Source organism: Alexandromys fortis, unplaced genomic scaffold (genome assembly GCF_014885135.2).
Source record: "Alexandromys fortis isolate MF-2015 unplaced genomic scaffold, M_Fortis_MF-2015_v1.1 scaffold_205, whole genome shotgun sequence".
NCBI classification, from domain to species: Eukaryota; Metazoa; Chordata; class Mammalia; order Rodentia; family Cricetidae; genus Alexandromys; species Alexandromys fortis.
The window spans coordinates 528,714-541,296 of record NW_026068107.1 but is presented as its reverse complement, the minus strand read 5'-3'; the positions used below and the strand labels follow the sequence as shown (position 1 = coordinate 541,296).

General features: G+C 42.8%; 1 long non-coding RNA gene across 7 annotated transcripts in view; it reads left to right on the top strand.

Moving 5' to 3' along the window:
- Nucleotides 1-12,583, top strand: part of LOC126489730 (uncharacterized) — a 36,959-nt gene that overhangs the window by 15,101 nt on the left and 9,275 nt on the right. For all 7 annotated transcript variants that reach the window (XR_007589009.1, XR_007589008.1, XR_007589006.1 and 4 more), the window contains 3 exons: nt 25-148; nt 1,622-1,813; nt 10,339-10,448. This is a non-coding gene — a long non-coding RNA (uncharacterized lncRNA). The remainder of the gene's footprint in view (nt 1-24; nt 149-1,621; nt 1,814-10,338; nt 10,449-12,583) is intronic.

The window sequence follows — 12,583 nt, the reverse complement described above, 5'->3', positions numbered from 1 at the left end:
TGGTTTTCAATTTCTTTTTTTAAGGTTTATTTACTATGTATACAGTGGTCTGCCTGCATGCCAGAAGAGGGCACCATATCTCACTATGGATGGTTGTGAGCCACCATGTAGTTGCTGAGAATTGAACTCATGACCTTTGGAAGAACAGGTAATGCACTTAACCTCTGAGCCATATCTCCAGTCCCGCCATTATGGATTTCTTTGGTGGTTTGTACACAAAGCGAATAACACAAAATACTTGTTTTCATCCCCTATGAATTTTTCTTTACAGTAGAACTTACAGTTGTACTCAATCCATCATCAAGGAAAAAGGGCATTGACTATTTTCTGGTAATAAACTATATGTGAAGTAAGTATCAGAAGGACATACTAATGGGCAGAGAAAGCATAGCAGGAATCAATATTTAGAAAACAATGTAGGTAGTTTTGTTTTCACCCTTGGTAATGATCTCCCCTACCACAGAAGACATTGTCGCTGTAAAAGCACATCAGAAATATTGCTATGGCCAACCTTCATTTAAAGCCACCTTTTAGAGACTGGTCTTAATAGTCTTCTGGAAAATGGCAGATAATTACATCTGCCTTTTACATCCAGTTGCCAGCCTGTAAATGGGCAGAAAATATTGTCAGGAGTTTCATTAAGCTGCCTTCCTTTCATGCTGCCTTCCAGATCATTGTCCAGGCAAGTTACACAACAAAGGCAAGTCTAGATCCAGCAGATGCACAACAAATAAAAGCAAAGAAATCCACTGAATCCGACATAGTGGTACAGTGGAGTAATCCAAACTCTCGGAAGGAGCAGGTCCCCATGGGCTGCTAAAAAATGACCAGTTCAGTGAGGAGTGATAATGTGCAAAATTTAAAATAGAATAAATGAGACAGCATAAAAAGAGAAAAGCCAGGGAGTCACCAAAACAATAAAACTATAGCAATTCCAAAGGGCTGTTGTGGCATATGCCTGTTACTTCAGCCCTCTGATACCTGCTTTGAGTTCAGCCCTAGGCTACAGCGTGAATTCCAGGGTTGTTAGAGCTCCACAGTGAGCTACTCTGTAGCACATATTCTCCTCCCAGTTCACATGCTTGCTTAGTGACAGATTGGCCACTCACTCAGTTCCAGAATCTGTCTGTGCTCATTAGGTATGCACTGAAAATCTGGTAGTAACCCAAACTTTGGGGATCAAACTGGCTAGAGATTAGAGTAGGCTGGGATCCAGGTAGTGCGCTTCCTGGCACTTCCTGCGTGCTCTTGGAAGCATGCAGAGCCCTCACTTAAGCAGATACAGATAGAAATATTATGAGGGTTCCCTGGCCAGCCAGTTGAGCCTAATTGACAAACTCCTGACCAATGAAACATTCTGTTTCAAAGGATGTGGACAGCCTTCTTGAGGATAGCACTGGGGTTCGCTTGTGTCCTCAGACACTGGTAAACCTGTTCACCCCCATGCACATGAACACCACCAACCTCCAGGCATGAAATTACAGCACCTACTTCTGATGGATCATGAGGACCTATAACCCAAGCTCTAGAGGATCAAATACACACACACTCTCAAAAAAAAAAAAAAAACCAAAAAGTCCTGTTAAAATGTTTTCTTGTTTATTTTTATGTCTTTGGGTAGTTTGCCTGCATACCAACTTTTACACAGTGCCCTTTGTAGCCAGAAGAAGGTGCCTGATACGTGGGAGCCTGAATTACAGGATGCGTGAGCAACCAGAAGTAGTGCTGGGAATCAAACCCATGTCCTCTGGAAGAGCAGCCAGTGCTCTTAACTACTGAACCATCTCTTCAGCCTCACCATTGTTTTTTAAAAGTAAGTTATTGAGTATTATCCTGGGTATAGTGACTAGTGAGCTTAGGATGACACTAAGAGATGTTATTATCAGTGGGTTAGACTCATCCCGGTAAGCCACCACCTCATGGTGAACACAAACTAATAGAAATGGGTTAGATCAAGATGTGAGAGTTAGCCAATAAGAGGCTAGATATAATGGGCCAGGCAGTAATTTAATTAATACAATTTCTGTGTGGTTATTTCTGGGGTTAAGCTAGCCAGGTGGTGGGACGCGGCCCACGCCTCCTCACAACAGATCTCCATGAGTTTGAGGCGAGCCTGGTCTACAAGACCTAGTTCCAGGACAGCCAGAGCTGTCACACAGAGACAAACAAACAAAACAAAACAAAAGCAAACAAACAAACAAAAAGAGATGTTAAGTAAACCAGTTTGACCTAAGTGAACGTTAATGTCTAACCAAAGCCCCTGACTATAATGCTTTGGTTTTAGTCAGAATGCTTGATAAGTATTGGATCCCCTATTTTTGGGTTCTTCCACTGAAGTAATAAGCCAAATCAAACTGAATTAATAAATCTGGATTTAATAAACAGCAAAGCAAAGCAGAGCACTCCCCGGTGACTCTCAGGAAGGCAGGAGGAGAACACATGACAGATCTATGGGCGGGGTCTTAAATATCCTGTGGACTGTCATAAGCAGGTCCAGGGGAGGAGCTGCAGATAACAGGCTTTCTCAGGGGCGGGGTTTGGAATGGGAGAGTGGGATTGGGTGGGGCTTTCCAACAACACTCTGCTTCATTAACAGAATTTAAAAATTACTTATTAGTGTGTATATGTGTGCATGTGCACACATGCAAGAGTGCATACTTGTGAACATGAATGAATGAATATTCATAATTCGTTTGTTGCCACATGTGGTAGTCAGAAGGCACCTTTGTGGGCTCAGTCCTACCTTTAAAAGTTACTTGGGCCTGGAAAAATGGCTCAGCAGTTAAGAGTACTTACTGTACTTACGGAGGACCTGAGTTCAATTCTTAGCATATGAATGGTGGCTTGTAACCATCTGTAATTCCAGTTCCAGAGAATCTGATGCTCTATTCTGGCATCTGTGGGCACTGGGAATGCAAGTGGTTACAAACATATATTCAAATTTAATGTGTGTGGGCATTTTGTCTGCATGTATATTTGTACACTGTGTGAATGCCTGAGAAGCCAGAAGAGGACATTGGATCCCCTGGGATTGGAATTAGAACTGTTTGTGAGTCACCATGTGGGTACCTGGGTCATCTCCAAGAGCGGCCAGTGCACAGAATTCTCGGCCATGTCTCTAGCTCTCTTCTTTCTGTAGATATGGGACTAGGCTATTTTGCAGGCCATTAGTGGAAATCTTTTTTTTTTTTTAATGAAAACTGAGTTCATTTAGTGTTGTATCCAAAATTGGGGAGCAAAAATTTCTCAGTATTTCTTGACCTTGCCAATATCACTGTTACAACTCATAGAAGAGATTATATGCATATTTAGTTGTAGACTAGGAGGGAGGGAGGCAGGGAGACACAGAATACGAACTTCTAGCAACCTGGGAAGTCAACCTTTTTCCATAGGACTTCTGCTCAGGTAAAGGCAGGCAGTTCCTTGATTATGACATAGAAATAATTTCATGACAAGCCAAAGTGAAGCAAAGTTAGTGAGCTTATTTAGTAAGTGTGTAGATAGGAAATCATGGGGGAAAGACAGTGTATAGTCCTGAGGCATGTGTATGGGCTTCTCAAGAGAAAAGGCCATTATGGGTCTTTAAAATGGCTGTCTTTGTTTGTTTGTTCTTGCTATTTATACGCCTTTACTCCTTAGCAAATGAGCCCAACATAAAGCCTTCATGGTGGCATACACAATAAATGTCATTTTGAAACCTTTGAAAATAGTTACCCCTTTCCACCACCATGTGGGTACTAGGGATTGAACTCAGGACCTCTCGAAAATCAGCAAGTGCTTTTAACCACTGACTCATCTCTCCAGCCTCTTCTTTACCTTTTCATGTCCCCATAATTTTCCATGGCTTTTTATCCTGCCTCAGACACAAGTTACCAAACAGGTCTTTCTCCTGGTGCCAAGCAGGAAGATTCTTGCCATGAATCATTTCCCTGACAGTCTGGCATTTCTTGGGGCTCCTTCCTAAAGGACATCTGGATTGCTAGGCATATTGCCAGTGGTCAGATCTGTGTGAATTTAGCTCAGAGACAAAGATGGATTTTGTTGCATACTACATAGAAAACTTTTCATTTACTTTTATTTGTATCTTCATGTTAATGAGGTTCAATGTGAAGTTATATTACACTTATACAATGTGGAATTGTCAATGTAGGCAGTGAGATTCATCTCAGATACCTGGTTTTGCTAATAAAAACTATTTCATAATGAGCTTTAATGAAGCATTTTAGGGAGCTTATGAAGTAGGGATAGTAAGTAGCACACACTGCAAATTTAATGCAGGCATTAAGGGGGTGGTATACACATAAGATATGATTCTGAGCATCTCACGAGGTAGAGGTATACTAAATTTTATTAGCATGTATTATAAGAACAGTGATTTTCATACATAATACACAACCTATTTTGATATTACCACCCATTACCCTCTCTTGTCTCCTTCCTCTCTTCCTCTTACCACTAGATATACATATGTTTTTTATGTCTTTTAAACTGCTCAGAGGATATAATTTATAGTGGGTTAAAGGTTTAAGCAATATTTAAAAGTTAAGATTAAAATTAAATAAAATATGAACTGGTTTGCTTATTTTACTTAATTTCCTTCTTTTTTTAAGATTTATTTATTAATTATGTCTACAGAGGGCACCAGATCTTATTACAGGTGGCTGTGAGCCACCATGTGGTTGCTGGGAATTGAACTCGGGACCTCTAGAAGAATAGCCAGTGCTCTTAACCTCTGCGCCATCTCTCCGGCCCTTAATTTCCTTTTCTAAATGTAACCATTAAGGTGTTTTATCAGTTCTATTGTTCAGGATTCACATGGACAGGGGCTAATATAGTTAAATTCAAGATCACACATATTAAGGGTTTGCGTAAACAGTTCATTTGTTGTTTTTATCAACCTTGCGTGAGATGTCTTTGGGAGAGGAGGCATTGTTTTTGCAGGTAGCTTGAATTTCCTGTTGTGCTGAAGTTTCTTACTCTCATATTCTAGGGGTGAGGTTCTTCTTTCCTGGTTAGGTATCACCATACTTTTCCCTGTGGTTTTAAACTTGTCTCAGAATGATTCAGTCAAATTAATGTAACCATTGCCTGGCAAACTTAGCTCATCTGATATGATCATTAGAAATATACTCATAGGGGGCTGGGGAGATGGCTCAGAGGTTAAGAGCACTGATTGCTCTTCCAGAGGTCCTGAGTTCAAGTCCCAGCAACCACGTGGTGGCTCACAGCCATCTATAATGAGATCTGGTGTCCTCTTCTGGCATACAAACATACATGGAAGGAATGTTGTATACATAATAAATAAATAAATAAATCTTAAAAAAAAGAAATATACTCATAGTAATTGACAAAGTCCAATGCCATCTTATTCCCATAGTAACCATGCTGATGAGAGACCTCAAAAATTAGTCCCCTAGGGCTGCAGAGATAGCTCAGCAGTTGAGAGAGCTGGTTGTTCTTGCAGAGGACTCAGGTTCAATTTCCACCAACCACAAGGCAGCTCACAACTGTCTGCAATTCTAGTCCCAGGGAATCTAATGCCTTCTTCTGGCCTTTGCAGGTGCCAGGTGCACATGAGGTGCACAGATGTACAGGCAGTCAAACATCCATACACAGAATTATTAAATGAAAATGATTTACAAAAACTATTCCTCCTATCTAATTGAAACTTCCATATTTGACCACCATCTCTCCACTCAGCCCACCTTCCAATTTCCTGTCACCACCACTTTATTTTCTGTCTTGTGACTGTGATGGATTTAGATTACACAAAGGTGAGAACACACAGTATCTGCATTTCTCTAAAAGCCTGCCTGGTTTCACCTCCCATAGGAGGTATATATAAATGTTGTACCTTGTGTCAACTCCTTTACCTTTGAAACAGAGTCCTACTATGTAGTCCTGAATGACCTGGAATTGTCTATGGAGAGCAGGTTTGTCTCTAATTCACAGATATCCTTCTGCCTCTGCCTCCCAGGTGCTGGGATTAAAGCCCTGCACAACCACACCCAGCTCTGTTTCAACTCTAGAAGGACAGGCTCTGAGTCCAAAACAAGTAGAAGTTTTTACACCACTGTGTTTTAGACTTATTATGAAGCAATAGGAAAACCAAAACATAGGAGGCTGAATTAATAAAAAAAAAAAGTGGACTAAAATTAACAAGGTGGCAAGTGGTTTGTATAGATAGACTAGTAGAGAAGGTTTTTATTTTTGCTGCTGCCGAGTGGCCTTTTTACATCCACAGACTACAGAATGAGCAGAAGTGGACAGTTGTGGAACTATTGGAAGGGGAAGTTATCCAGTATATTCACTTTGGGTAATCACACCTGCTTTTTTGACACAATCCTGAAGCTTTTTTTCATTTCCTTAACTGAATATGTGGGTTAAGATCAGAGATTTGTGGAGTCTGTCTAAGTAAAAATAAAGTAATATTAACACTGGTAAACCATTCTTTGTATAATAAGATATACTATTGTAGAACAAAGAGCAAGCCTTTGAGGAAGTCCTAATGTTTGAACGTCGGGGTTGGGGCTGGTGACACAGGAGGTCTTTACTGCCTTTAAACTACCACCAAAACATAAACAAGAAGTGAAAAGAGTGTATTTAACAACCACCAAAATGTTATTAGGAAATAAATCAAAAGTAAATGTGTAAGCACTGTTTTGTCATCTACAACTCCTAATTTAGCTGTTATCATTTATTATTTACTCCAACAGCCTATTCCATGAGAAGATAATATTGTCAATTTAATGAATTATAATTTCTAGTTCAGTATATTGTTTCTCTTTTCATTATCCAGTTGGAGGTATGCATTGCTATTACGTCCATACTCCAGAAGAGAAAACAATGGAATAACATCCTTCAGTGTTTTTTTTTTTCTCAAGATGTCAAGGTTTTGATAAAAAACAAATGAGTGGAGAGTCCAACCTAGAAACTGTGGTTTCAAAAAGGCCCTGTGCTTCAGGCATACAGGAAGAATTAGGTATGAGATACAAAATTGGGGAACAGAGAGTAGAAAGTGACAGATTCAAGATGAACACATCAGAAATAGCACATTCCAAGTCAGGATTGGTCCAATAGCTAAAATGAATCACAATCAATTGTTCATATAAGAAAATTAATTATTGCTGGGCTGTGGTGGTGCACATCTTTCATCCCAGCATTCTGGAGGCAGAGGCAGGCGGAGCTCTGAGTTTGAGACCAACCTGGTCTATAAGAACTAGTTCTAGAATATGTTTCAAAGCTACAGATAAATGCTGTTGAAAAACCAAAAACAAACAAAAAAGAAAATTTATTTTCTGGTAGGAGAGATTGTAATGATCTGTTTTGTCTCTTTAACAGACAAGCCATGCCCACTCCTCCTCCACTGAGGCAGGCAGATCTTCCTGCTTGCAGCCTGAGTCTCTTCCTTTTTCTGTCTCCCTCTCTAAGAAGCAGCTTCCTTCCATCTCTCCCTACTCTCTCTCTCCTTCTGTCTCCCTTTTCTCTCTTAGTCTCTCTCTCTCTTCTTCTTCTTCTTCTTCTTCTTCTTCTTCTTCTTCTTCTTCTTCTTCTTCTTCTTCTTCTTCTTCTTCTTCTTCTTCTTCTTCTTCTTCTTCTTCTTCTTCTTCTTCTTCTTCTTCTTCTTCTTCTTCTTCTTCTTCTTCTTCTTCTTCTTCTTCTTCTCTCTGCTCTTCTCCCCTTCCCCCTCCATAACCCACTAATAAATATCTAACCTCACTCTGCATGGTGTGCCTAGCCATGTCTCTGTCTTTCACCTGCCACCAGTGGCTCCCTGCCCGAGACGCCTTGGGAGACCTGCAGTGTAGTCTCATGGCGTGCCCATCTGTCTGTCTCTACTCTGGGACCTGCGCAGTCCCTTCCTGGGACTGGCTGCTCTCGGGACTGCTGCCTGCCGCCACTTGGGGACCTGCAGCGTTTCTGCAGCTGCAGCCGCTGGGGATCCTGCAGCATTTTTTTTTATTTAATCAATTTCAGAGATGGCTTAGCATTTGAGAGCACTGGCTGTTCTTCCAGAGGTCCTGAGTTCAATTTCCATTAGCTTAACCACATGGTGATTCACAACCATCCATAATGAGATCTTGCGCCCCCTTCTGGCCTGCAGGCAGAACACTGTATATACAATAAAAAACGAATGGCTATCACAAACAATGCTGCTATGAACATAGTTGAGCATATACTTTTGTTGTATGATAGGGCATCTCTTGGGTATATTCCCAAGAGTGGTATTGCTGGGTCCAGGGGTAGGTTGATCCCAAATTTCCTGAGAAACCGCCACACTGCTTTCCAAAGTGGTTGCACAATTGTACCCCTTTCTCCACAACCTCTCCAGCAAAGGCTATCATTGGTGTTTTTTATTTTAGCCATTCTGACAGGTGTTAGATGGTATCTTAAAGGTGTCTTGATTTGCATTTCCCTGATAGCTAAGGAAGTTGAGCATGACCTTAAGTGTCTTTTGGCCATTTGAACTTCTTCTGTTGAGAATTCTCTGTTCAGCTCAGTGCTCCATTTTATAATTGGGTTGATTAGCCTTTTACGGTCTAGTTTCTTGAGTTCTTTATATATTTTGGAGATCAGACCTTTGTCAGTTGCGGGGTTAGTGAAGATCTTCTCCCAGTCAGTGGGTTGCCTTTCTGTCTTAGCGACAGTGTCCTTTGCTTTACAGAAGCTTCTCAGTCTCAGGAGGTGCCATTTATTCAATGATGCCCTTAATGTCTGTGCTGCTGAGGTTATACGTAGGAAGTGGTCTCCTGTGCCCATGTGTTGTAGAGTACTTCCCACTTTCTCTTCTATCAGGTTCAGTGTGTTCGGACTGATATTGAGGTCTTTAATCCATTTGGACTTGAGTTTTGTGTGTGAGGACTACTGAGAACTCAAGAACAATGGCAATGGGTTTTTGATCCTACTGCACATACTGGCTTTGTGGGAGCCTAGGCAGTTTGGATGCTCACCTTACTAGACCTGGATGGATGTGGGTGGTCCTTGGACTTCCCACAGGGCAGGGAACCCTGATTGCTCTTTTGGCTGACTAGGGAGGGGGACTTGATTGGGGGAGGAGGAGGGAAATGGGAGGCGGTGGCGGGGAAGAGACAGAAATCTTTAATAAATAAATAAATTAATAAATAAAAAAAGAAAAAAAAAACGAATGAACGAACGAATGAATCTTTTAAAAAAGAGAGGAAATTCTCACATCAGAATGCTTGATAAGCTTCTAAATCAACCTAGAACACAAATTTAGGGCTGGGCGGGCAGGTTCAGAAGATTTAAAGGGGGCAGGCCCAGCATTTTGTTTTAGCAGAAAAGATGCTTGGGTGTAAGAAGGAGTTGGCTCGCTAGTGCTCAGGAACTCCCAGAAGTCAAACCCTGGCTAGAGTTTAGAGCTGGCTGGAGAAGGGGGAGGTGTGGTTCCTTCATGCTGTGTCTGAAGCATACTTGGAATTAGTGGCGAACTTGTCTTAAGCCTTCCTGGGCGGGCGGGAACAGTATCTGGGTGGCCAATGCCACCGCTACTGCGGCATAGCGAGGGGAAGCAAATGGAGGAGGGACCAGGAGAGGAGCGGGAATCTAACTCGGCGACCATTGATGACGTTTCCTCAGACCGCATCGCTGTTTCTGGTGCTTGGATACCGAGCATCTTGGAGTTGTTTTAGTAGGAGGATAGCGGCGAATTTGCAAGGAACTTGAGTTTCTGGGGGATGTTGTTGCAGGCCGGAATCCGGATCCCGGTAGGATGAATTTCACGCCGTGTGCTAGGCCTTTCGTTTGAGATTCCAACTACTGGCCAGAAGTTTCTTCTTAGAGCCAAACCTGTTCTGAGTACCAGTTTTTGTGGCTCTTGATACTTGCTCTTTACGACCTGCTAGTTCCATCCCATTTGGCGCTCAGGCACTGACAAAGCTTAGAGGGTGATCCGTCTTCTGTTAGAAAAACCTATAGTAGACACCAAGCTGCTCTGGGAATGGGTCTGAGTGGTGCTTTAAGATACTTTGAGAGGGCTTAGGGAGTTGGCTTCTTGTAAAAATAATAGGCCTTCACAGTGAGAAAAGCCCACCTAGAGATTAATAAAGGAAAAGCCTGGCCAGCTATTGGTAATGCCCAAAGAAGAGCAGGCCCCCAATAAAAGACTTTACTAGCTTTCCTACGCCTTGGGTGTATTCACTTTATATTCTCTGTAGTCTTTTAATTTCTTTTATGTCCAGCACCCAGTTTACACCTCGAACCGTTTAACAGGTAGGAGACTGCCAGGATTGTTTGAAAGTATGCCTGTTCTGTTCTTTTTGAATACTTGTTACCCAGGTTCATCTTGCCCACCTGTCTGAATTATGATTTTCCTGACAGGAGCTGAGGGCACCTATTGCAGCCCAGGACTTAATGGTGTTTGTGACCCTGCATGGCCCCCTCAAGATGCCTGTTGGAGACTTGTTCTTTGGGGGCAGACCTAATGTCTGGTGAGTCCTGGCGAGCAGTAATGTACATCCTAGCATGGTAACTGCTTATCTCAAACAGGCGTGGCTAGCACACTGTATCTTTGTGGTGCTATGAAGGCAGCATTCCCTTAGCTAAGTTCTACTTTGTGTGACTTAATGTCTCCTAAGCAAATCTATTAATAGGTCCTTTATGACATTAATTCTGTCACTTTGAAAGTCTTCTGCGTCAGTCTTGGGATATGAATTGTTGTTGTGCAAACATGAGGACCTGTGTTCAAATCCCTAGCCCCCACATAATAGCTAGAAGTGCCATTACAGACAGGGAGATCCATGGGACTTGTTGCCCGCCAGCCTAGCAACAGGTTCAGTGAGACACTCCAGTTCAAGAGAATAATGTCCAGAGTGGAGAGCAGGATAGCCTAAATCCTCCTCTGGCCTCCATGTGCACGTGCCCTCTTCCACACACATACCCACAGTTGAAGAGGAAGGTTTTGAAGATAAGCCCCATTGTGTGGTATGCTGATGTAGGGGGATTCCCAAGAGTGGAAGGTCATCCTTTGCTAGATAGTGAGTACTGACCAGGGCTCCATAGCAAAACCCTGGCTCAGTCTCTCTCTGTCTCTGTCTCTCTGTCTCTGTCTCTCTGTCTCTGTCTCTCTCTCTCTCTCTCTCTCTCTCACACACACACACACACACACACACACACACACACGGAGATGGAAGGAAAGAAAGACCAAGGGAAAGATGGAGGAAACACTGGAGACTAAAATGCTATCGTTTTTCTTCCTGGTGATATCTCTGGGTACCATTTGTTGGAGGACTAAATATTATGTAAGACCCAAAGTAGTTAATTGGTGGTCAGATCGTTTTCCTGTGCAACAGAAATACCCTCTTGGAGAATGAGTCTTAACCTGGCAAGCGCTCCATTTTCCCACGGAGCCTGTAATTTCACATGGAGACATTGATGCAGGGCTCAGCACCTCACAGGCCGGAATATGTGGAATACTTCTGTGCTAATTATTGGGTGTTGGAAACTGACTTCACAGCAGGGAACTGTGTACCCACCAAGCAAGCAGTCTTCTAGTGATTTGGAGTCCCCGAAACCTGCTGCTGTTAGCCAGAGAAGCAACAGGATAGCAGACAATCTCAAACTTCCCTGTGTCTGAATCATCTGGATGACTTATTAAAATACAGGTTGGAGTTCTCAGAAAAAGGCTGCACGTATGTTAAAGATTCTGGAAGGTTCATTGGATAGAACTTCTGTGCTTTCTGGAGAGCGGGAGTAGTGCAGATCTGGAGCCAAATTATCCCAGGCTATTTTAGCCTTTTATACTTTGTTTGTTTTGGATTTGGTTTTCTTCAAAACAGGGTTTCTCTGTGTAGTCCTCACTGTTCTGGAACTCTCTCTGTAGACCAGGCTGGCTTTAAACTCATGGAGATCTGCCCACCTCTGCCTGCCAAGTGCTGGGATTAAAGATGGGTATCACCACACCCTGCTTTTAGCCTCATTAATAGCTATTCATTGTCCATGTCTGTGCTTAGCCTAACAGCTTTGTGACGTTTAGGTAAAAATCCTTTTAGGCTTTCCTAACAGACCACTTGTGATGGATTTGCTGTGGGTCCCCACAAACCAAGGTGGCTGGTCACCTGGGCGTCCCTGGTGGCTAGCCATGTGGGCGGTGGGTGGGCAAGGGCCAGACAGATATGCACACCATGCAGATGGGTTTGCTGCAAGCTTCCCGGGGTCCCAAGCAGGGACAGCGCAGGAGACCACATGGCAGGCTCCATGTGACTGCAGAAGGCGGGCTAGAGAGACAGATAAACATACCATACAGAATAAAGTTAGACATTTATTGGATGGGTTATGGAGGGGAAGGAAAAAGGGGGAAGGGGGAGAGAGAGAGAAAGAAAGAGGAGAAGAGGAGAGAGAGACAGGGGCGGGGGAAGCGGAGAAGTGGGAAGAGAGGCAAAAGCTGCCTCTTGAGACAGGGACAGGAAGAGAGGAGAGTGGGGCAGAGGCTGCTAGGAGGAAGGGAGTGGTCGTGGCTTGTCTCTTAAAGAGCCAGAATATTACACCACTAGCTCCCACCAGTTCAAAGCCTAATGATGTCATCACATAGCATTCAAAGCATATAATAGATTTCTCCACCTTGCTT